The 25,606-nt window shown below is 37.9% G+C and overlaps 1 protein-coding gene across 4 annotated transcripts in view; it reads right to left on the bottom strand.

Moving 5' to 3' along the window:
• The window catches only part of HTR4 (5-hydroxytryptamine receptor 4), a 235,814-nt gene that overhangs the window by 180,940 nt on the left and 29,268 nt on the right, over positions 1-25,606 (bottom strand). The window contains exon 3 of one of the 4 annotated variants that reach the window (XM_087709651.1): positions 23,489-23,573. The exons of the other annotated variants lie outside the window; for them this stretch is intronic. The gene's annotated coding sequence lies outside the window, so the exon portion shown is untranslated. The remainder of the gene's footprint in view (positions 1-23,488; positions 23,574-25,606) is intronic. 4 annotated transcript variants of the gene reach the window in all.

Here is a 25,606-nt window from a genome sequence, read left to right as displayed (position 1 = left end):
TAATTTGTCTCCTACAAGTCCTCTATTTGCAATAAAAGAACTAACAAAAATTGACATACCAATTATACTACTCTCAAGTCAGACCAATGAAGACTTTTCTGCAGAGTGTCTTTATCACCCAGTGGCACACAACTGTGTATGCCAAAATAAGGTCAAATTTATGTAATTTTGCCTTTGTTAAGAAGTATGATTTCAGCTTGTGAGGGGGATGTAGTTAGAAATGTTCCTAAAAGGGAAGAAAAAGAGGAGAAGCCAATACTTATCATGGCAAGGAAGAACCTAGGGGGAAATAACCTAGGAATTGACAGGGAATTCGATTTTTACTAAGAGAAGTAGATTAAGAACAGTAAATGCTTTACCTAAATTTGTTATTGTAAAGAAACAATTGCCTAGCCACTGGTTTGAACCCACTTTAGAAGTGAGAAGTCTGAATTTATCTTGCCCACTGGAAATCCTTTGGAAGCTGCAAATAAGCAGAACTTCCATTTGAAATCCTATAGCTTGGAGGTAGAGCATGGCAACATTTCCCATTTCCAGTCCTTACCTCCTAAAACATAAATATGTAACTTTAAAAAGTTTCATTTGAACAAAAACTGGAAAATTATTAGTTGTTTTCTTTATGACATCACTCTTTCATATCCAAAGCAGTAGTGGTTTATAATTTTTAAAATATGCATGTCACAAAAGGTAACATATACTGTTCATTCATAGAACATATTTTTAATTTTATTCATAAATTGTGTAAATTGCTCTAAAATAAATATTCTACACTTCTCACACTGCTTTCCATTTGCACAGAAATTACCTACTTTTCCCCTTTATTCCAAGAATTTTCAGTTTCCCAATCTACGTAGCAAAGAACATGTCGCCAAAAACATTTTTGTTTAAAAGCAAAAATGTACAAAACTTTGCATTATGTTATAAGGCTGGAGTGAACAATCCACTGGTATATAAAAAAAGTAATGTACTGTAAAAATAAAATAAAGGATTGAAAAATTGCCCTGATAATTTTGTTTTTAAGTAATGGAAAATTGGCTGGTGGTAACCATTTTGCTGATTTCATGAAACTGACAATGGTTTTACCATGTATGTTAATTTTAAAAAGCAAAACAATATTATTTAATTGTTTTAAATGTATTTAGATAAATATTTAAAAGAATACAGAACCTAATTTTCTGTGGGAGATAATTACTTTTCATTTCTGCAGAAAGTAATTATATATAGTTTTCCTAATCTACTTAATTTCAAACAAAAGAACTTCATCTATCACAAATCTGCACTGCTTAGATAGTTAACTCTTCCCCCCTCCCTTTAATTTTAATTAAAGATTTTAGCCACAATAGTAAAAGCAAAATACAAACTAAACTCAGAAAAAAGAGAAATAGAAATAGTCTGACAGGAGGATGAAAGTAAAAGTAAGATAAAGAAAAGGAAAATAAATATATGCAGTGATTTCAGATGTTAATCACAATTAAAAACAAATTTGATAAACTCTTCATTCCTATAAAGTTACAGACAAATCTCTCTTCTCTTCTACACACGTCAGTCCTGATGTCAAAAAAAACCTACATAAAGGCTTACCAGAGCTTTATAAAATAATTTTATTTATTTTTGTAATAAAAGAAATCACTTTATCACCTTGATAAAGTTGATGAGACAAACTAATTTTATATTCCTTCCATTCCTTCGTGATTTTCATTCAATTGTTGTAGGGTTTGGTTTCCCTGTGAAGGGACAAATGACTGAGGCAAGCAATCACTGGAACACGAACTGCTTTACAACTATGATAACAGAACAGAGCCTGCCGGTTTGACAGCTATTTATGCAGGTGGCTGTCAAACTGGCAACCAATTAGAACACGACCTTTTCCCGCTAGAACCCTCCTTTAATTTCAACCAATGGCAATCATCTTCAACCCTGATCGACACAGAAGATATAACACCACTTTCCCCCCAGACTGTGCACGCGTAGTCTGAGAGGTAGTCTGGCTGTTGCCTGCTCCGTTGAGAACGTCGAAGGGGTTGGCCCGGCAACTGCAATGTAAGTGTTGGATTCACTTCCTGTCATTCATGATGACAGCCTGCGGAATTCCCTGAAGACTCTACCCCTGCCTTGGAACTTTGTTTACCAGGTGAGTTGGCCATTGAGATGTCATCTGGCGGGAACGGCAGGCATGTGAGGTTCAGTGGGAGATTTGGCTGGCAGGCTGCGCTGGATATTTCCAGGAATTGTCTGTGTTCCATATCAGTTTTGGCCTCTGGGGCCTGCAAATCATCTCTGTCTCTTGAGTTGGAGGTCCTAGGGCCAAGTGGTGCATGCCGGCAACGTAGTTGATCTATATGTCGTCTCCACACCCGACCATCGGTGAGTAGGACCCTATAAGAGCAGGGTCCTGTTACTTTGATTATCTCGCCGGGCACCCATTTTTGAGTGCCTGCAAAATTCTGTGCGAAAACCCAGTCCCCTTTATCAAACCCTCGATTGCACAATCCACTAATCAGGCTATGGGTATTGGTTGCATAATGAGGGTGTATTCTGTCTAGAGTTGTTCGGAGCCATCGGCCCATCAGGAGTTCCGCTGGACTCTTATTATTTAATGGACAGGGGGTTGAGTGCTGTAACAAAAAGTAATCTGATATTTTGTCCTGTAACAGCCCATTCCCCATTCTTCCCAATGCCTCCTTTGCAGAGCAGACCACTCGTTCTGCCCTGCCATTACTGGCAGGATGGAATGGGGATGTCAAGGCTTGGCATACCCCAAGGGAGGCCAAGAATGTTTGGAAACTCTCAGCCATCCATTGCGGGCCATTATCTGAGACCACTATGGGAGGCCATTAGAGACGAATAAACGTCTAAATACCCTGATTGTTGCCTCTGCTGTGGTGGAGCCACATGGGCATGATCTCAACCTATTTGGAAAACTCATCCACCACCACCAAGATCATTGTTCCCTGAATTGGGCCAGCAAAATCCACATGTAATCTGGGCCACAGAGCTGGGGCATCACCCATTCCCTGGCCTCTGCCATCGTTGTCACCGGCCAAGACAACTGGTAAATGTTGCATTGCCGTACTCATGTTATGATTGCATCGTCCAAGGCTTTCATATGGACAATGCCCGGATGCCCCTCATGCAGCCGCTCTAACATTTGGGAGTGAAGCGTCTCTGGAATGACCACTTGATTGCCCCAGAGGAGGCAGCCCTTTAGTTCAGATAGTTCTGTCTGCCTTTGGATGAATGGCAGGAACTCCTCCCCCATCTGACCCGAAGGCCAGCCTCTGCAGACCCACTCCAGGACCCTAAAAATTACCTTGTCTTTATGTGAGTGTGCTTCTATATCCGATGCCCTGATAGGTATCTTCAATTTGTCCAGGGCGAGTACCTGACACACAGGAGCAGGGTCCTGCACTGGTATGGGTAATGGGCAGCGACTTAGGGCATCAGCATGCCCTAAGTGTTTTCCAGGCCGATACTCTAACCGGTAGGAGTAGGCAGCTAATTTGGACCATAGTAACATCCGAGGTGATAAAATTAAAGGCATCTGGCAGTCACCTGCCAGAATGCCCAGAAGGGGTTTATGGTCGGTGACAAGAAGCAAACAGTGACCATACAAATAATCATGGAATCTCTTGATTCCCGCAACAGCTGCTAATGCCTCCTTATCAAATTGGCTGTAATTCCGTTCTGTGGTCAATAAGGTGCGGGAGAAATATCAATAGGAGCCTTCTGACCATCCGGCAACCTGTGTGCAAGAACTGCCCCAACACCATAAGGTGATGTGTCACAAGTCAGAGTCAACGGTAGCCTCTCGTTATACTGTATGAGGACAGCCGATGATGTCAATAGTGATTTCATGGCGGCAAACATCTTGGCCTCTGTATTTCCCCAATGCCATACCATTGACTTATCCAGAAGCCTATGGAGAGGGTCCACCACAAATGCTTTATGCGGTAAGAACACTGTGTAAAAGTTAAGCAAGCCTAAAAATGCCTGCAGTTCCTGTTTAGAAGCAGGGGTAGGAGCCTTATGAATAGCCTCCACTTTGGATGGCGTCTATTAAAAATCCTAAAAACTCCACTGATGGAACTCCCAACAGGTACTTACTTTTCTTCAGGAGAAGGCCGGCTTCCCTGAATCATGTTGAGACAGCCCATATCTTGATGACAAGATCTGCTGTGTCCTTGGTGGCCAGCAGTATGTTATCAAAATACAGGACTACACCGTCTATCCCCTGCAGCAGACGTTCCATTAGTCCCTGAAAAAACCCTAGAGTCACACAGACTCCAAACTGGAGCCTGCGACATTTTAAGGCTCCCTTATGGGTGACAATAGTCTGAGCCGTGGCCATAGGTTCACATCAGGTAGCTGTTGATAAGCCTGGGCGATGTCTAGTTTAGCGAAAATTTGTCCCTGTCCCAATGAATGCAATAAATGTTGCCCTACTGGAACAGGGTACGGATTGGCCTGCAGCGCTTTATTCAAAGTGGAATGGTAATCAGTGCAGATCCATATGGACCTGTTCACAGGGGTGACTATAGGGGTCTCCCACTGCGAATGATCGACAGGCTCCAAGATACCTTGGCTGATTAATTTATTCAATTCCGTCTCCACTTTAGCTCTAATAGCGAAGGGCACCCTTCGGGCTTTTAACCAAATAGGCGCAACCGTGGGGTCTAAATTTAATGTAATAGGGGTGCCCTTATAGTTACCCAATGTCCCCTTGAACACTGACCCTGATTTTCTTCCTGAATAAGCATCGTTGTATTGACCGGGGCTAGGTAACAGAGCTTGGCACATGCCTGCCAAATGCCCCATTTTCCCGCATAAGTGGCATGTGGCTGTTTTGAAACGGCAATTTGATCGATTGTGGTTGCCCCCACAACTGAGGCCAACCTTTCTGAGGTAATTTGGCGGGCCATCCACTTCCAGTTGCCCTAGCTCTCAGACAGGCCACCTCATCGCCCTCATTAAATAATTCCTTCTCAGGAATTTCTTGCTGGTTCACAGTCATTGATTTGAGCCCTGTGGGGGCGGCTGCTATATATCTTTGAATTTGGGCGGTCGAGTTCTTGGCCATCTCGCTGGCCCTGGCCTCATCAATCACATATTGGAGGGTGAGTTCTGCTTTAGCCAACAGCCTCCACTGCAATTTCAAGTCTTGAAGGCCACACACAAATTGTTCCACAGCGCATCATCAAGTTCAGGGAACTGGCAATTAATAGCTTCTCTGCACAGCGAGGTCACATATTGAATTATGGATTCACCCTCCCTCTGAAGGCACTGGCTAAACGCATGTCTTCTTGCAATCTTAGACGGGGTCGGAGCATAGTAATTTTTTAATTTATTCAGGAGCACCTCCCAAGGGACAGTATTCACAGATGCCAGGGCAGACAACGCTTCCCAGGATTCTTTTTCTGCATTGAAGTGCGTGAAGCTCAGAATGGCTGCCATTTTGAGGCTATAATTACACAGTATCTCGGGTGGCTGAGGGAACTTAGTATCCCACCTTCGTTGCCAGTTTTAAATATTCTCTGTGAAAGGACAAATGACTGAAGCTAGCGATCACTGGAACACAAACTGCTTTTAATCAACACAACTATGATAACAGAACAGAGCCTGCCGGTTTGACAGCTATTTATACAGGTGGCTGTCAAACCGGCAACCAATTAGAACACGAACTTTTCCCGCCAGAACCCTCCTTTAATTTCAACCAATGGCAATCATCCTCAACCCTGATTGACACAGAAGATAAAACATAGTCTCTCTGATTTTTCCCCCTTTTCCTAAAGCCTTGAAGAAAAGCTTCTTCAAGGCTTTAGATAATCCTTTTTGCAAATCCAGTAAAAAGTTATTATCTGGATCATTCTTTGGTATATCAATTTTATTTTCACTTTGATTTTAACTTAACCAATTTCTTTTATATTACAAAGTCTTTATCAAGGTCATTCTCTTGATTTGTCATTTGTAACTTCACTTTAATGTGCTTATTCTATCTTGCAATGCATACTTTTTTTTAATTTACCCAGTATTTATGGTTCTTCTATTTCTGCATCAGATTTAAAAGCTTTTAGACATAGTTTATCCAGAGAAGTCCCTTGGACTGCAAGGTGATCAAACTGGTCAGTCCTAGAGGAGATCAACCCTGACTGCTTTTTAGAAGGCCATATGCTAAAGACAATTATCCCAACTCTGCGGAGTACCACCATAATTTAAACAGCATTTAAGTAGATGTTAAAGCAAAGGCTGTGTCGCATGAGTGGAGAAGACCAAAGAATGTTCTGTGCAGCTGAATCCCTCCTACGGTCCATTTTTAAAAGAGCTCCCACAATTTGAGAAAAAGTGATTTTGTGAGGCACTTTTACTGTTAGGCAATAGATGCTGAATAGGTATTCAAAAGGGATAAAATCCCTTTTAAATATCTATTACTAAATTATTCAAAATGTTCTATTATAAAAATATGTCACAAAGCAGCTTCTAGGTACTGTTGCTTTCTTGGTTCTTCACCAACTGGATCTGTAATTCCTTAAAAGTATGCTCATCTTAAAAATAACTTTGTCCAGGCTAAGCACATTCCTTGGAATAACAAAAACAGCCAGACAGATGAATGTGGAGACATTTTAAACAAAACCAACCTAGCTATTTATAAGTTGCTCAGCTACAGTCAATTAAGTACCGAACATCACAGTCAATGCAGGAAATGCTAGCCAAATATGATTTTTTAAAAAAAAAAAAAAATTAAACAAAAATGGAGCAGTGGATGAGAAATCTACAACTAGAATTTGAGTCCTTTCAAGAAAAAAAAACATTTCTCAACCTCGTTATCACTTTTATTTATTATCGTCTATTTATTACTTTCCATTATTAAGGGTTATCTATCGGCTGGGCAAATAAATTGGGCCTGCTGAAAGCAAACTCCAATAATGGCATTGAAGATAATATTTTAGATCATAATTTGTTTCCTCCTCAGTTTTAATAATCCTGACAAGCTGAAATAAATCAGGTAAAAAAAAAGTCTATTTTCATTTAGATATCCTCCCGCCCCTTGAAATTGAAATGTGACACCTCACATATCATCTTTTATATTTATATTTCACTCAATCATTAAAAGACAAAACACTAAATAACTTGTAAAGCCTTTTATATTTACAGCAGATACATGGAAGACGTAGAAAATTATGGATCTGTATTTGTTTCATTATGCAAATATGCTAAATAACTATTCTGTAGGATCAAAACCACTGTCCTCCAACAAAACCCATCAGCTTCCAAACAGCAAATGTAGTCTTATTCTGAAAATATTAAAATGCCAACCATTTCTTCCTCTAATAGCACCTGCAATCATGATGACATTAGCTGGCTTTGTTATATATTTTTGTATCTTTATTTTAGTGTACCTGTCTTTCTGAAAAATTAAACTAAACCATTTATTTTTATCGGGAAACTTTCTGCATTATTTGCTTCTTGCCACCAAAGTGGGTGCATTTATCAGATATGAGCATGGCATAATTTTCTGTTGCTAGTAAAGTGGGCTGGCCTGTTTTTAACAAACCCCTCTATTGTAGCACTTTAAAGGGTTATCATAGTGAGAATAACAAGCTAGAAATTCAATAGAACCTAACAGCGGAAACTTAGCATTAAAAAGAGAAAGCATCTGCACAAGAATGGATGCATCTAAAGTATTTGGAATATTTATTTATTTCATGTGCAGCCTGGTTCCAAGGTGACTGGATTTTGGTGGTTCAAAATCTAACAGAAATGGCCATATACAAAATGTACAGAGCAGCATCCATTTGGACAACACAATCTAAAGCCAAAGATCCAGCTAACAAGGGGGGCACATCCACCATACATCAAGGGCCTTGGGGACTAGGCAGGTTTTCAAGGTCTTCTGGACCACTATCAGGGTGGGACCCACATAAAAGTATTGGGAAGCATCTCATTCCAGAAGGTAGTCACCATCAGAAAATACAGGTAGTCCTCAACTTACAACTACAATTGATCAAATTTTTTGGGTGCACCAAACCGGCAGTAATGCCAGCAGCAACCCACCCTTGCTGCAAGGTGTGGGCTAAAAAAGTTCCATACCTATCAATATGAATCAATTAATAAAGCTATTTTTTGTAATGAATAACACTGTCCACAGAAAAATCAAGAAAACAAATCACCATTTCATTCCATCAAAATATACTTGACTTGTTTTATTCCTGAAAACAACACTATATTTCCGCGTGGACTTCATACTCTGTCTTAAGAAGTAGCCAACTGCAAATCAGCTCTCTAATCACAAAATTGTTGCAAAATTACTGTTTATGTAACCCCATTGTTGCTTTCTTTTATAAGAAAACAAAACCATTCACTTCTTTCTCTGCAATATTTTCCAGCTCTAATTGGCTTGTCAGTGGTGTATAATCTTGCACTGAAATAGGAGTTGGGTCCAGATTTTAACAGCTAGAATAGGAGAATTCCATGTGATAAAATATAAACTAAAGTACCCAACTAACACATTAAATAGAAAATGTGTTTCTAGCTCTATATTTTGTAAACATGCTGTTGCTACAACACTTGCATGAATCAGTGTATTTTATAATGCATATCTATAAAACCATAAATTGGACACAAGGAAATTGGGGTAGGAGAGTTGTGCAGACAAGTAACTGAAACACATTAAGGGAAATGAACACCAGCCATAAAGATTTGCCAATTCAAGTAACTCTTGAAAAGCCTCACAATTATAACAGTTTAATCAAATTGTCACATGCTTATTCCCAATTAGATAAGGTAAGGTTCCCCTCACACATATGTGCTAGTCATTGCCGAATCTAGAGGGAGTTCATCTGTTTCAAAGCTGAAGAGCTAGCGCTGTCCAAAGATGTCTCCATGGTTATGTGGACAGCATGACTAAATGCCGAAGGCGCATGGAATACTGTTACTTTCCCACCAAAGGTGATCCTTATTTTTCTACTTGCATTTTTACATGCTTTTGAACTGCTAAGTTGGCAGAAACTGGAACAAGTAACAAGATTAGATAGCTCTAGACAAATCTCAATTGGAGTTTTTTGTGGCCAGGCCCTTAATAATTATTTACAAACAACAATAAATCTAGCAAAGCAATGACAGATGCTTAGTCCTTTTGGAAGCTTAGTTTGAATTACCACCCTCAAACAGTGTCTTGGAGACCACAAGTATAGATCACAATTAGTTCTTCTGACATACATGCCCCCCAAATGTCTCCAGTAGAATTAAAAATGAGATTCTCCTTGAAAACAAACAACCTTTTCCTGGGAACATACATCCAAGAGGAAGCAAAAAAGAGTACAGCAAAAAGGGGAAGAGTCTATCAGAAACATCATGCAATAAACATTATAACAGATGAGGGAGCTTGAGATAAAAGAAGATTAATTACTGGAGGTTTAGTAGTTTGTTGACTCATTGGTTCTTTGTTTTGTTTAAAAAGGTATAAACTTCAAACTCTAATGTAGAGTTTAAATAAGGTTAGAAAATCCATGCACAGCATAAGTAGATCTGACTATTAATGATTTTTTTAACATCTCCAGCTCTAAGCAAGGATGGGTTTAATGAAGTTTTACATATAATATCATCCCTACTTTAATTATCATTCTACCCTCAACAAATTACAATTCTTCTATTGGTCCTGAATTACAAGAACTCAGACAATAAGCCTGAACTGACTCAAGGAAGTTTTTTATAGTTTTAGCAGTGTGGTCAAAGTGGCCTCTTGCTAATCTGTTTAAAGGATTTAACTCTACCATCAATCACTTGGCAAAGACATGGGAACATAGGCACCTCAAACACATTCAGCATTGCTGATACGTAACTACAGAATGAACACAAGTTGGAGCATGTCTTTTTGAGTCAGGTGTTGGTGAACACTTTCTCAATACCTTGCAGAGCTCTCTGCTCTGTTGCTATACAAGAATTTGACTTTCCGGTAAAAGCTTTATCTTTGGGAGATTTCAAATTACAAGGATTATCAAACAGGAATAGAAAATTAAAGGCCTTCCTCTCTGCGATACAAACTATAAATTAAATGAAGAAAGATTTTCAGAATCCTCAATCTAATCCAATTTTTGACCATCTAGCAACAACAATCTACTAGTACATTTTGAGACTAACCTTATGTTCCCACTCATGGCTGCAATATCTAATATAATTGCATACCTATCTTTCATCTGCTATTTACCATTAGCAGACAGTATTAACCCTGGCAATGTAAAATATAAAACAAATGGAAATGTTCAGTACCCACCCAGTAATGTAGGCAATCCAATCCTAGTATGAAGAATTTTTTTTTAAATCTAATTATTCTAATAAAGTTTGGTGCAGAATATAAGGCACCAGGCAAGAAAGTGGGAGACCATGGATTATAATCCCACTTTAGGTGCAGAACTGGTTGGGTGACTTGGACCAGTCACTCTCTCTAAGCCCTAAGCCCTAAGAAGGAAACAATGACCAACAACTTCTGAAATATATTTAAAAACTGAAGGAATTTGTTCAGACACATAAAAAACTAAAACATCTAAACATTAAAGCATTTAAAATATAATAGCAATAGCAGTTAGACTTATATACTGCTTCATAGGGCTTTCAGTCCTCTCTAAGCAGTTTACAGAGTCAGCATATTGCCCCCACAGTCTGGGTCCTCATTTCACCCACCTCGGAAGGATGGAAGGCTGAGTCAACCTTGAGCCAGTGAGATTAGAACAGCTGAACTGCAGATAACAGTCAGCTGAAGTGGCCTGCAGTACTGCACCCTAACCACTGCGCCACCTCGGCTCAGTGTTCTGAGAAATTCAGCCATCAAGTAGTAGCATCCAATACAAAATTCAAATTACTAATACTTTGGCTGGACAAGACCAAGCCTTACAGAACAAATGCAGAGAAAGCCAGAACTAGAAGACAGCAACACACAGCCAGTGCCACCTCTGCAAAAAAAAAGCTGAAGAAAGACTGTATCACCAGGCTAGCTGCTTCAAGAAGATTGCACAGACTACAAACAACAGCACGACAAAGTATCAACAATGGTGCATTGGAAGATCTTCAAGAAATATCATATTCCTGCAAGCATGAACAGATGGGATCATAAAATAATAATAGAAGAGGAAGAAGCTGAAATGCTCTGGGACTTTAGAATTCAGGCAGGCACTTGCCACGTAACTTAACAATTGCTGATAAGAAAGATAAAAAAGTCTGGATGGTGATTGGAAACATCAGAATAGAAGAAAAAGAACTGGAGAAGATAACAAAATAAAAAGACCCGGAAAGAGAATGAGTGTGGCAAAAGAAAGCAATAGTAATAGGCAGCTTGAGTGCAATCCCAAAATAATTAGAGCACCACTTGAACACTATCGGCATTGACAAATTCACCATCAGTCAGTTGCAAAAGGCAGCTTTACTCAGAACAGCTTACATCCTGTGATGATGCCTCTAACATTTACATCAACATCTCCCTATCCCAAGTACTCAATGGGTAGATAACAATGCCAAATGCAATGTGAACATCTGGCTGAACTATTTCACAAAGCCAGAATAATAATTTGAAGAGCCAGTTTTATGCAGTGGTGAATGTTCTGGCCTAGAAACTGTAAGTGGCTGTAAGTTTTAGTTCTGCCCTAGTCATGAAAGTTGGCTGGATGACTTTGGGTTAATCAGTCTCTCTCGGCTCAACCCACCTCACAGTATTGTTGTTGTAAGGAAAATAGGAGGAGGGGGTATTAAGTATGTTCACTGCCTTGAGATACTTATTAACTCAGATAAAAATCTAATAAATAAATACAATACATAGTACCTGTATTGACATGTAACAACCATGACAGAAGCAAGGATAATGACAAGGGGGTACTTGGGAAATGTCATAAACTGGATTTCTTCAAATTGGGTTTAGAATGAGGTAGAAGGATGACTAGTCCTTGCATGCAATGATATTACATTTATTTGATCAAGAGAAAGCATTAGCTGCTGTATTGCACTGGTGCTTGAATTGAAGAAAATGCATTATAGGTCATCAGCTCAGAATCATGAAAAGTTTCATGCATTTGCTCAGCCATAAACCACAAGTCAACCTGACAAACAGACCAATAAAAATTGCCAAGTCCTCTCATCAGAGGTTCATTACAAAAAACAAACTAGGTTCACTGATATAATTTCACATTATGGCAGTGGGACAGAAAAACCCAAACATAAAACAGTTTGACAACAGTTAAGAGAGTCTTCTTGTCTCTTTTAACTGTTGTGATGTAACATTTGAGAGGCACCAATCTCCAAGTGCTAGAAATGGTACAGATCGATTCAGAATTCCTAATTTGAATGGATATAGTTGCGTGAAATGAAGTTAGATGCTCACTGAAGTTCAGTTCCTTGAAGAAAAGACTGTTTCCACCTAGTGAAAATAAAGCAGCTTTGGGGGAGGCTGGGGGGTGGGAATATCATCAGGGCTGGGTTCCTGCCAGTTCTAACCTCTTCTATATAAATCTTATATACAAATCTACAGTGCCGTTTAGAACCGGTCCCAGCTTCCTGCCCCCATCCGTCCGCACACCATCAAGATGAAGAGCGAGAGGAGGAATTCTGGGAGTTGAAGTTCACAGGTCTTAAAGCTGTCAAGTTTGTACACCCCTGGAGTTTTTTTTCTAAAGGGTTAGGGGTGCAAGGGTCTTGTAACTTGACAGCTTTAAGACTTGCACATTTCAATGCCAGAGTTCCTGAGCCAGCATGACTGGAGGAGGAATTCTGGGAGTTGAAGTCCACAAGTCTTAAAGCTGTCAGGTTTGTACACCCCTGGTTTTTTTTTCTAAAGGGTTAGTGGTACAAGGGTCTTGTAACTTGACAGCTTTAAGACTTGCGTGCTTCAAATGCCAGAGTTTCTGAGCCAACATTTTGGTTGCTAAGCAAGAGCGTTGTTAAGTGAGTTTTGCCACATTTTACAAGTTGGCCACGCCCACTCAGTCACATGGCCAGCAAGCCAAATTATTTAAATTATTTTAGAGATATTGCAGAACAAGTTTCTTAAAGTATATAAATAGCTGCTTAATAGGGTATAAGTCCCTTAGCTACAGTGAATACCATGTTGAGTATCAAGTCTTCAGACAAAGAACTGCTTTTAAAATTTTGAATTTCTCCTTGAGATTTCAAATGTAACATACATACATTAATGCAAACATTTTTTTAATATTTGCTCATCTGTGCTTCATTTATTTTCATTATTGTTCTTTGTTTTTAATAGTTGTTCACTGTTCATATAAAAAACTTTAAAAAACCATGATCTTTAAAATGCCTTAATATGTTTACTCAATGAGAATCAGCACAATGAGGTTTCATACCTTTTTTATTTAAGTTTTTATGTCCCAGTAATAAACGTATAAAGAACCCTTAGAAATTAATCTTTTTATTTATATAGAAAAGTAATTGGATCAGGTTTTATTCAATAAATGTTATTCTTTTTAAAAACTGCTCTATTTAACTGTTCTTTTTAAAAATGACCATAATTCAGTTATATAAAATTATTGTATAAAAATAAAACTTATGATGAAAAGTAAATGAAAGGCTATTTAAATCCTTTTCCTTTCACACATTCACCTCTAGGTTCCAATTTTATTAGGAGAGCATTCTAAGAACACAATTCAATATGCTCAATTTAATCCTCAAAAAAGAGTTTTTAATATAAAGTGATTCAGTGCCTGTTCCATGCATTCTTTTCAAAAAATCAAAAGCAGGCTTAAATATATGATAAAATTTAAAAATTTTACTGGCAAGAAAATTACAGACTTAATCAATCTGCCAAACAGCTTCAGACAATTTTTTTTTCAATAACTCCATCTTACAATGGCTTAAAATAGAGTTGCTTCAACTCCAATTTAAGAGCAAAGAGCTGTAAGCTTGCAAAAAAGATTGAGTCATGTGTTCATACAAATATTATGTTTATGACTATACTAGAGTCTGTTCTTTATAAAATGAACTGATGCTTTCAACCAAAGCATTTAATCTAATTTACGTCTGTGCCTACTACACCCATAATGCAATGTGTGCCCGCCCACCTGTGCATGCATGCACAGTCCCCCTGCACATGCATGCATGACACACACACCCTTGCGCTGGGGAGTTTTCACTCTCTTCAGGCTCCAGATGCTTTCCTGAAGCCTGGGGAGGGCAAAAATGGTCTCCCCCAGACCCCCACAAGTCCTCCATAAGCCAGAAATGGATTGTTTGTGAACTTCCAGTTGGCCTGTTTGAGCCCATTTTTCACCCTCCCCAAGTGCTGGAGGCTTTCCTGAAGCAACCCAAAAACTGTATTACATGTGCAAGGCATATCTTTATCAGAAGAGTAAAAAAAAAAAAAAAAAAAACCTAAGAATTCAACGTGTTTAATTATTTTAAAATGACCAAGCTGCTTGCTGTACAAATATGTGTTTACTAAAGAACATTATAAATTTGCTGTCACAAAATAAAAGGAAAAAAAATTGAAAAATACATATGGAAAATAAATTAGGGCTCTTTGAAATAATACAATTATAGATATTTTGAAATTCTTTTTCCTAGGAGTGTCTTGATTCCCATCTAACCTCTTAAATGGAGCTGCAGCGTAAGCATCCTTCATTATTAAAAGCTATTTTTACTACCAGTGATACACCCTTATTCCACTAGTAAATACTATTATGTGATCACCATATGTTCATACTTGCATGAGGAATTATAAATAGAATTATAAAAGTACATAGAAAGAAATCATACAATTAAAAAAATCTAAACCAAGACTTTGTTACGTTTGCATTTCTGAAAAGTAAACCAAACAGATTAAATAATGTAAAGCTTAATTTAAAAAATTTGGCATCATGAAAAGTTAGTACACTTACAGGATCAGAGAAGCAAAGTTATTCTCTTGCCTATTTGAAGACAATTCCCTAATTCCCATTTTGTGTTGCAGATGTGAAAGTGTGTTAAGAAGGTCATATAACCATTAGCATTTTCAGCCAGAAAATTGAACAGTCATAACAGTCATAAGCAAATAAAAAATGAAACAAAATGTTCATAATTTTTAAATGTATCTTATTGGCTAAAATTCTAGAAATGATTAAAAAATATACAGAAAAGGCTAAAAATGCTAAATCTACCACTGATGTTATCCAGTTAACAAAAGTCATAAAAAGTCCATCTCAGAAACAAGATCAGTTCTGTTCAAGATCTAATTTTAAAAATGAATGATAGAAAAGATAGGGCAATAAAATAAATAATGAAGCATGTCAGTACTAAATCATCACCCCATAGGCAATGTGAAGTGTGGAATCACATATTGTATTTTCTTAAAACAGTTTTCTAAAATTACTGTCAGTATCTCTTATAATATATAAAAGTAGCTATAGCTCAGGGCTTAACTGTGAAGTTCTTAGTGCTCTCTATGTCTGGTTATTTGCCAGCAGACATTTTACTACCCAACCCACTGAAGTTGCTACTGAAGATGTTAAGAAATCTTATAATATTTGAGCAAGTTAAAGAAGCTTTAAAGACGAGGTTAAATTTAAGTTTTAAATGCCACTCACATTTAGATTCAGTACAAGTTTGATCCTTACATCCAAATAGACAATCCTGCTAATTGTGGTAGAAAGTAACTCAGATTGGAATGGTATACTATAGTTCTAGTCTTGAAGAAAAAGAAGAAGAGTTTAAGGAAGAAAAAAAGAAATTTTAGCAAAATGCTGAAATGTGATATATACGTCATTGCAGGGATGAGTTCCTGCCAGTTCTAACCTCTTCTACAGAAGAGGTTCCACAAATCTACAGTGCCATTTAGAACCGGTTCCAGCTCCTTCGCCCCGCCCGTCCGCACATCATCAAGATGAAGAGCAAGAGGAGGAATTCTGGGAGTTGAAGCCCACAAATCTTAAAGCTGGGGATTTTTTTTCTAAAGGGTTAGTGCAAGGGTCTTGTAACTTGACAACTTTAAGACTTGTGTGCTTCAAATGCCAGAGTTTCTGCGCCAATATTTTGGTTGCTGAGCAGGAGCGTTGTTAAGTGAGTTTCACCACATTTTACAAGTTGACCACACCCACACAGTCACATGACTGCTAAACCACTCCCACTCAGTCACATGGCTGGCAAGCCACTCCCACCCAGTCACATGGTCAGCAAGCCACTCCCACAAAGCAGGCCACACCTACAGAAGAGGTTCTAAAAAAATTTAAAACCCACCACTGCTTCATTGTCTTATCTCCCGTTTAATTTTCTAAAAATTGTTGTTACTCAATCTCTGGCTCACATATGATTTAATAAGCTCAGACTAAAGCAAGATACTGTCTTACATTCCCACTGGGTAAGGTTATCACAGAATTTATTACATACCAAACTCAAAATGAAATTTGAAATAGAAATTGATAAAAAGAAAATCCCCTTGACTGGGATTCTCTGTCTTGGTCTCCTATGAAATCCAACTCCATGATATCCCAAAACACTTTTTTAACATCCACAATATTGCAGTTTTATACCATCAATTCTTTTTCATGATATTTTTGTGGATATCGTAGATAGTCATAGTGCATGTGGACAGCACTACTGAAGTGCTTCAGATGAATAAAGTTTATTTTAAATCAAAAAATCTTAAATAACTCTTAGCTTGAAAAGGGTTTGAGACTAGCAAAACCATAATTCTATAATTCAAGATCATTCTCCAAAAAAAGGCATTCCAAATGGCAACTTGCTTCCAAAATCTCACCATATCTGACCATAACAGATGGTCTTCTTGAGGTTCCATCCTGCCCCATTAAATCCCCAGATTCACCCCACTCCTTTCTTTCTCTCGTCCACCCACTTCCACTCACAAACAATCATCCACCAAACTCACCACAAACTCATAATCAACACAACATACTCACATTCACCCTATGTCTGATCCCATGTCAACCTGCACCTGCAGATACAAACTACAAGGAAGGTCCAGGTACCAGTTCCTAGGTCCTAGAAAAAGAGGGCCAGTTGGCCTGTATCCACTCCTGGTCCAGAAGACAATCTCATGAAACTCAGTGTGGGGTAGTAGTGATCTTCTGGTGCCAAAAAAACCACCCATCTCAACATTGTCAGACCCTCTTCAGGTGAGGTCTCTCCCTAAGGAAAAGTAACTCAGGGAACTAGAACAACAAAAGTTTCCTCCACAGACTGAAGATGGAATGGTGTATCTAACACCATTGGGGGGTGAAATTTTATGCCCCTCAGACAGGGCTCGCAACTTGGGAGTCCTCCTGGATCCACAGCTGACCTTAGAACATCATTTGTCGGCTGTGACCAGGGGGGCATTTCCCCAGGTTTGCCTGGTGCACCAGTTGCGTCCCTACCTGAACCGGGAGGCACTCGCAACAGTCACTCATGCCCTCGTGACCTCAAGACTGGACTACTGCAATGCGCTCTACATGGGGCAGCCCTTGAAGAGCATTCGGAGACTTCAACTCGTCCAGAATGCAGCCGCACGAGCGATTGTGGGTGCACCTCGGTACACCCACATTACACCTATCCTCTGCAAGCTGCACTGGCTACCGATTGGTCTCCGGATACGCTTCAAGGTGCTAGTCATCACTTATAAAGCCCTTCATGGTATTGTGTTATATAGCATTGTTACTATCGTTCTTGTTACATTAAAACGGTTACAGTTACCTCAGACGCCTCTGATTCTTCTTGTAGCGATCAAACATATTGGACCTGGGTACTTGAGAGACCGCCTGCTGCCAATTACCTCCCAAAGACCCATTAGATCACACAGGGTTGGCCTCCTCCGGGTTCCGTCCACCAGCCTATGCCATCTGGCTACTACCCAGGGGAGGGCCTTCTCTGTGGCAGCTCCGGCCCTTTGGAATGAACTCCCCGCAGAGATTCAGACTCTCACCTCTCTCCAGGCCTTCCGAAAAGCTGTTAAAACCTGGCTGTGTCGGCAGGCCTGGGGTTGATGACTTCCCTTCCCCTCTCGACTTGTGTGTCTGTTGGTTATTTTAATTGCTTGTATTGTACTTTGTGTTCCCTTTCCCCCTTGAGTTGTTCGCCGCCCTGAGTCCCGTTGGGAATAGGGCGGCATATAAATAAAACAAATCTCAGTCTCAATCTCAACAGAGGGTCCTATGCAAATGCAGCTTTTTAATTTGTTTCTTTAATTCAACTAAATAGCACCAGACTCTGATTGACTCTGGTCATCTTAGAACATAAATCCGTGTTCTGCCTAACTTTATATTGCCCTTTATAGTTTTTTTTAATCTTCTTTGCTACCGATGCTTTACATTTAACTAAAGCTGAAAAAGAATTTTTACTTTTTTTTCTTCACTTTAATAATGTTTTATTATTTATTAATTTTTTTAACCCTGCCTTTTATTTATAAATAATTCAAGCTGGCAAACATGTATGATATCAGGGAAAAGGGCGGCCTATAAATCCAAATAAAATACCAAAAATACCAAATATTACTTCCCTCTCATATTTTCCATCTGCTTCCTTAGTGAAGGGAGACTCGTTTTCCTTAGTTACATATTTCAAAGCTTCAAGATTTAGAATTTTTTTTTAATTGTCATTGTTTACTTTGGCTTTCTAAATAGAAGAAAAATATTAGTAACAATGCTAAACTAATGTGAGCAAATAAGCAAAAGGCACATGACAAACAGACAAGTCATTATGACTGAGTTTCTTGGCAAAAGTGATCTTAAAATGGCTTTCCTCTTTTTAAAAATTAATTGGTCTAACTATGCGTCTTTTCATATCTCCTGTAAATCCCCTCCCATTGAGTGAGACACAGTTTCAGTAAGCGCGTATAGATGGCAACCCAAGCAATGTTTGCCTTCATATTTTGGGAGTGATTATTTTAAGCATTTACATATTGGCAACGTGTTATGTGTTCCCTGTTATACCAGCCTAACAGTGAACTGAATGAATTCCAACCAACAAATGTTTAAGGAAAGTGACTTAGCACATTCAGTGCCTTGGCAACAATGAAGAAAAGCAACAAACACAGAAATGCTTTTCTGAAGCTGAAAAACTCATGATGGGCAATTCAAGGAACTGTAGTATGTGTCACAACTGTGAAAACTAAGCAATAGAAGAGGGTGTTCTAGAAGGAAGCAGAAAAGGAAAGTAAAAAGAGCAAAAAACACCTCTCAGCAAACTTCACACATAGAAAATGATTTTGTACCCTCAATGAAGTCACGTCCAGTCTAAGTGATAGATTGTCCTTGCGGATTCTAGGCCATGTTTGATTCAAATGGCCAAAGGGCTACCTCATTCTTTCATAACCTCTTTTCTCTATAAAAATCTGTAAACTAACACAGTGACTTTGCACTAGTTTGTCCTATTTAGAGTGCAGGTAGTGTTTATATCAGATAAATCAGTGTTGCTATGGCCAGGAAGAGCAAAAATGCAGGCGGGGGGAGGTCACCTTCATTGCTCCAGCATTTTTTACAGATATGGTCAACTCTCTGAGAGTCTCATATGATGTACCAAAGCATTATCCCAAGTATAGATTTAAAGCACCCAGTTTATATTTTGGTAAATGAAGTGAATGAACGTCTTGTTGATTAATATGCAGATTTTCCTTTAGTAAAAATAATGACTAATGGCAGATATTGTAGCACTCTTCAAATTCCTGAAAGCATATAATGAAGATGTTCATGATCTATTCTTTCTAAATAAGCAAGGGCAACAACTGGAAGGACAGAGGATGAGAGAGAAAGGAAGAAAGGGCAAAGCAGAAGAAGTAAGGGAGGAGAAGAAAGAGTAGGAGAGAGGGTAAGAAAGTAGAGAAGAGAGGAGGAGTGGGGGGAAAGAGAGGGGAAGAAGAAAAGAAGAAGGAGAGAAGGAAAGAAGGCAGAGAATGGAGGTTGAGAAGAAGGAAGGGGGTAGGGTTGTTGCAAAACAAGAAAGTGCCTGCAATTGTGTTTTCTATATTTGTAAGAAGATAGGGATAAATGTTAATAGTACTTACAAGAATATATATTTGTGAGTGTATTTGAAAGGAAAAAATAAAAAACTTTATGCAAAAAAGGTCTAGTCTTTCTCATTCTTGAGTAAAGAATATGGATTCAAATTACAGCAAAGCAGAGCCTGATTCTGTATTAGAAAAATGTTCCTTGTTTAGGATGTTCTTAATATTAAGTTCAATTCAGCAGTGAAATCAACAAGCCACAGAGCTGACAGCCTTCCTTCACTGTATGCATTACATAGAGAGTAGACAGTCATCAATGCTTTAACTGGGAATGCTACAGTGGCTGTAGCTGACTGACCTTTTAAATAAATATATAACAGACTTGCCTGCCTCAATTATAGGACAATATACTACAAAAAGTACGCTAAAGTAACAGCTATATTGTGAAAATGGTTCAGAAAAGGTTTTCTGATATGGGAGTACAGCGCGTCTTTAAAGCACTCCTTCCTTTTTCAGACTTTTCTACAAGCTTCAAAAAAGATACAGTTGCTTTCGTGTACTTAGACTCATAAGGAAATCTAAACACAGATAGAGATACTATAAAATAAGGCTGTACTTGCCCTCTCATATATTCCAAAGTTCCTCTTACGAATCATGTTTAAGGCATGAATGTTACAAATAACCCTGTTCAATTTTCTCAGTTTTAAGGAACATTTATCCTTTGGTCTATTCATGAAACTAGATTTCCCTAATGCAACCCTGGAAAACATAACTACATCTTGTCTATTAAGATTCTCAATCATCCAGGTCGTGGTTGTCCCAAAGGTGCTTTTGAAAAGCCAACTGGGCTTTCTTGGTATTTTCCTTGAAAATAGTTTGCTTTTCATCCAATAGTTCACTTTTCCCAGAACTGAAGAAGCTTTTTGGATGAGAAGCTAAATGTTTTCAAGGGGGGGGGGGGACTCAGAAAGTCCAGTTGCCTTTTGAAAAATACCTTTGGGATGAGCACATCCTGCCCCATTGTCTTTTCTAATACTGCTTCACAGGATTTTTCTTCTGATAAGGATGAATTAATCAATCTTTTATTACGGTCACAGATCAGAATAAGATAAAAATGAATAATGGCTAAATGCAATTCACAAGAAAATAATTGTTTTTCCTGCCTTAGGAAATATACTTAGGAAACAATCTGTAAAAGGAAAAGGAACAAGATAGTTTTTAAAAAGAGTGAACATTTTCCATATTCTCTTGAGAATCTTAGAATAACAGAGTTGGGAGGGACCTTGAAGGTCTTCTACTCCAATCCCCTGCTTAGGCAGGAAATCCTACACCACTTCAAACAAGTGGTTATCCAACATCTTCTTAAAGACTTCCAGTATTGGGGCATTCACAGCTTCTGGAGGCAAATTGTTCCACTAATTAATTGTTCTAACTGTCAAGAAATTTCTCCTCAGTTCTAAGTTGCTTCTTTCCTTGATTAGTTAAGACCCACTGCTTTTTGTACTATGCTCAGGTGCTTTTGAGAATAGTTTGACTCCCTCTTCTTTGTGGCAATCCTTGAGATATCAGAACAGAGCTATCAAGTCATCCTGAGTCCTTCTTTTCATCAAACTAGACATACCCAATTCCAGAAACTGTTCTTTATATATTTTAGCCTCCTGTTCCCTAATCATCTTTGTTGCTTTTCTCTGCACTCTTTCTAGAGTCTCAATGTCATTTTTACATTGTGGCAACAAAATTGGATGCAGTATTCCAAGTGTGGCCTACCAAGGCATTATAAAGTGGTATTAACACTTCACGTGATCTTGATTCTATTTCTTGGTTTATGCAGCCTAGAACTGTGTTGTCTTTTTTGCAGTTGCAGCACACTCCTGGCTCATATTCAAGTGATTGTCTACTAGGACTCCAAGAATCCTCTCACAGTCACCACTATTGAGCAAGGTACCACCTATACTGTATCTGTGCATTTCGTTTTTGTTGCCTAAATGTAGAACCTTACTCTTTTCACCATTGAAATTCATTTTATTAGATAGTGCCCAATGTTCAAGTTTGTCAAGATCATTCTGTATCTTTAGTCTATCTTCTGGAGTGTTGCTATTCCTGCAAGCTTGGTGTCATTTGCAAATTTGATGAGTTCCGCATCTATCCCCTCATCCAAATCATTGATGAAGATTTTGAAGAGTACTGGACCTAAAACAGAGCCCTGGGTATCCTCCCTCATTCCTCTTGATTTTTGAGAATCTTGAAAGCAAGAGGTCCTTTTATGCACAGCCAGATATTTAATATGAGTGCATTAGCACAAAGTAAAATATTCTTCCAAGAGTCGCTGGGACATTCTGAGTGAAGGACGTGCCTCAGAACTGTCACTATAAGCAGCTGCTGCTGGCACAAAGCTTTCAGATTTCTGCCTGGAATATGTACTAATACTGTTCCCAATTGTACTCAATTCAGTACAATTTTATTCAGATCTATCCTGTTCAGAATGTTATTATAATTGAAGATTGACAGAACAGGGTGTTTGTAGATTTTTTTGGGGGGGAGGGGGAATTCCTTGGAGTTTTCTTCTTCTAATTTTAGCATTGTACCAAATTCCAGTATTTCACCTTGGAGGGTTTCTGATTTTAAACTCCTTCACCTTCCTAATTATTATCACCCCACCATCATTAATGCCCGCCTTAAGGATTAGGAAAACACTGTATATTTTGCAGCAAAATGAAATTAAATGGGTGGAATAAAAATTAAAGGTTGGGTGATAATGCAGAATTAAAAAAATAGAGACACCCTCAAAATTACTTGCATTTCTTAGAAAAATGTAGGCAACTATTCAGAAGATTTCTTTAAAATGAATTACTTAAGTTCTCTGCATATGGGGTTAATAACCTATAGTGTCCTTCATTTATCTTTTAACAGTGCTGTCTTGGTCCATTTTCAGTAATATAGGAAAGGAATATTATTACATCAGCCTAGAGTGCTAGACGAAGTGATGACAAAAAGAGAAATAATAGCAGCAGTTCTATAATGGATTTGCAGTGCTTTTCACAGTTCAGATCATGGCCTATGGCCATGATGTACAAATCACCAAAGAGTAGAGGTAGGTTGTTTTTTCTTTTGAGAGGGGAACTAAGGCTACTCTTGATCTCTGAGTGACATGGTGGAGGATCCACAACACCCAGAAAATATACTGGATATGTCCTTAGTTCAAGGCATTTACATTAGACGTCAACCAAATAGATTTAAAATATGAAATGCTGCATATAATAAAAAACAGCACTGGTTTTGTTGCCAAATTGCATCAGAGATTTCCAACAGCAAGTAGAGGGAAGGCACAGAAAAGTTTGTGTGGCCTGCAATTTCCTGATCCTGCCGTATGTAAACTTTAACAGAGCTAATAAGAATAGGAACTGAGATATTTATTACTGGAAATGCAGTAACTGTGCTTTGATTATGAAATCTTTATCATCAGAAAGAATGTGCTGTGAAAACAGAACTTGGATGCATTTTATGAATATTATATAAGCCATGTCAGAAATGCCTTTGGGCTAATGTACCTGTTATTTTTACCTTGTGTTCTATCAAGAAACTGCCACTTACTTTAGGCACTTCGTATGATGATGTGATCATTTCAGATGTTCACTTTATGGGATGGCTAAGGATGGTCTGATAATACCACCCCTTCCTAAAGTGGAAACAACAAAGACATGAAATGTAAATTTAAAAAAAGAAGGAAAGTGTGTTCATTATTAAGAAAGCTCTCTAACATTATAAGCATTTCTTTCTTAGCAGTGTAAATGATTGGATGGATATTGGTTAGTTATAATCTTTCGGGGCAGTTATGAGATCAAAGGTAGAAGATGGGATTTTTCTTCTGAATGTTTAAAATAAACATAATAAATAGCTAATAAAGATCAAACTCAATGCTGTTCATTGTCAGCAAATCAAGACAGGCCAGACTATGAAGCCAAAGTCATGGGGACCAATATTACTTTTATTGTGAAGTTACAGTAGCATAATCTTCCAAGTTTGAATTCTTACTGTCATTCCCTTTTTTTGTGTGTAACTTATCTGAGATATTTACATGTGTAGCAGTTATGACCCTGACTCAGATTTATTTTATCTGAACATTGCTTTGTCAAGAAGGCCACTCATGAAATTGATGCAATGTAAACCTTAAATGGCAACAATTTCTTGAAAGGCTAAAAAAAAAAACACAGGTCTTGGTGTCATGTGTGTGTTAAATAACTTTTTCCAAGGGATTTTCAAACTGCGCTGTCACGTTCTTATACTTTCCTGGAATTTATCCTAGAAGGATAAATGGGAAGTAGTGATTAATCTTTATGCAGTTCTATAAAGAAAAGAAATATTCACAAAGGAAAAAAGAAAAAGACTTTCAAGCAATAAAGTCCATGTTTTCGGGGTTGTTCTCATCATAACAGGATATTGCAGGTGGTAGCTTCTTTTTCTCTTCATCTTAATTTTACTTATTTATTTTGGAACTTGGATTAGTTCAGTATTACTGTGTTTTCTTCATTTTAACCTTTTTGTTTTAAATTTTTTATAAATACTTCATTTTTAATGAATTCAGCATAATCAAATTATAAAACACGAAATAAGAACAAGGTGTCTATTAAACTGTGTAGATTAATGGCATTATAATATTAATATATATTAAGAAGGCCAAGAGGCTTGATTTCATTACATAAATATATATCTATAGCAAAGTGTTTATGAATGGAAGAAAAAAATTAAATTCACACCATTGTGACTTTGTAAAAAAAAGTATTAGTGATATAGCATTGTGCCTACTGTGCCTCCCCTGGAGATGATTAAAATATTTAATTGAACTGAATATTTAATTGAACTGAATAACAATTATTATGTTATTTTATTTTAACAGGTGGATATAGTTCAATTGATAGACACACACAGAGAGAGAGAGAGTTATAGTATCTGTTATTTCAATTGTTTTAAGACATGGTACAGGACACAGGACACAACACGTAATGATTAATAATTAATAACAACAGAGGGAATGATCAACTTAAAGCAGTTAAAGCTGGAATGAACTCTGTGGCAATTTCAACAATTCATGCGTTAACTGACCAGGAAAATCATTGCATTTATTTTATCTTCTTAGAATAATATGGCTACTGTATGTTTTGATTTGAAAAAGTATTGATACACTATGTATAATTTGATCCTGTATACCTCCCATCCACCTCAGTAAAAGATAAAAAGACAAAAGGACAGGTTTTTAAGAACAACAACTTTCTTTAAACTTAAAGTGGACAAACAGCTTTAATAGCAATAGTTATCACCCTTAAGTGTGTAACTAGATAAATTGTGGGTGAGTTCATTTCTTATCTACCATTTCCCAATAACCCACCTACCTTTTGGACAAACTCCTCAGGTTTCTCTCAAGACAGCCAAAACCTTTAAGTCTCTACCACTTTTATTCCTTGAAGCCTACTTTGGGTGATCAAGTCAAACTTTAAATATTCCCATTCCTCCCCTTTTTAAGTTTGCAGGCCTGAATTGAGTAAATCTCAAGAAGCTTTTCTCCATCTTAAAAACATTATTCAGATGTTCACAAAATAAATGTACTGTCAAGTGTGGGAACATCAGGAAGTCCAAATAAAGTTCAAATGAATAGAAAGGTTTATTGTAAGTGTATGGTCTGTAAAAGAATCTGAACAACTAACAGTCAAAGCA

This window comes from Thamnophis sirtalis, unplaced genomic scaffold (assembly GCF_051295495.1).
Source record: "Thamnophis sirtalis isolate CommonGarterSnake01/CBP01778 unplaced genomic scaffold, rThaSir2_p1.2 scaffold_3, whole genome shotgun sequence".
Classification (NCBI taxonomy): Eukaryota; Metazoa; Chordata; class Lepidosauria; order Squamata; family Natricidae; genus Thamnophis; species Thamnophis sirtalis.
This window is presented reverse-complemented; position numbering and strand designations above follow the sequence as displayed.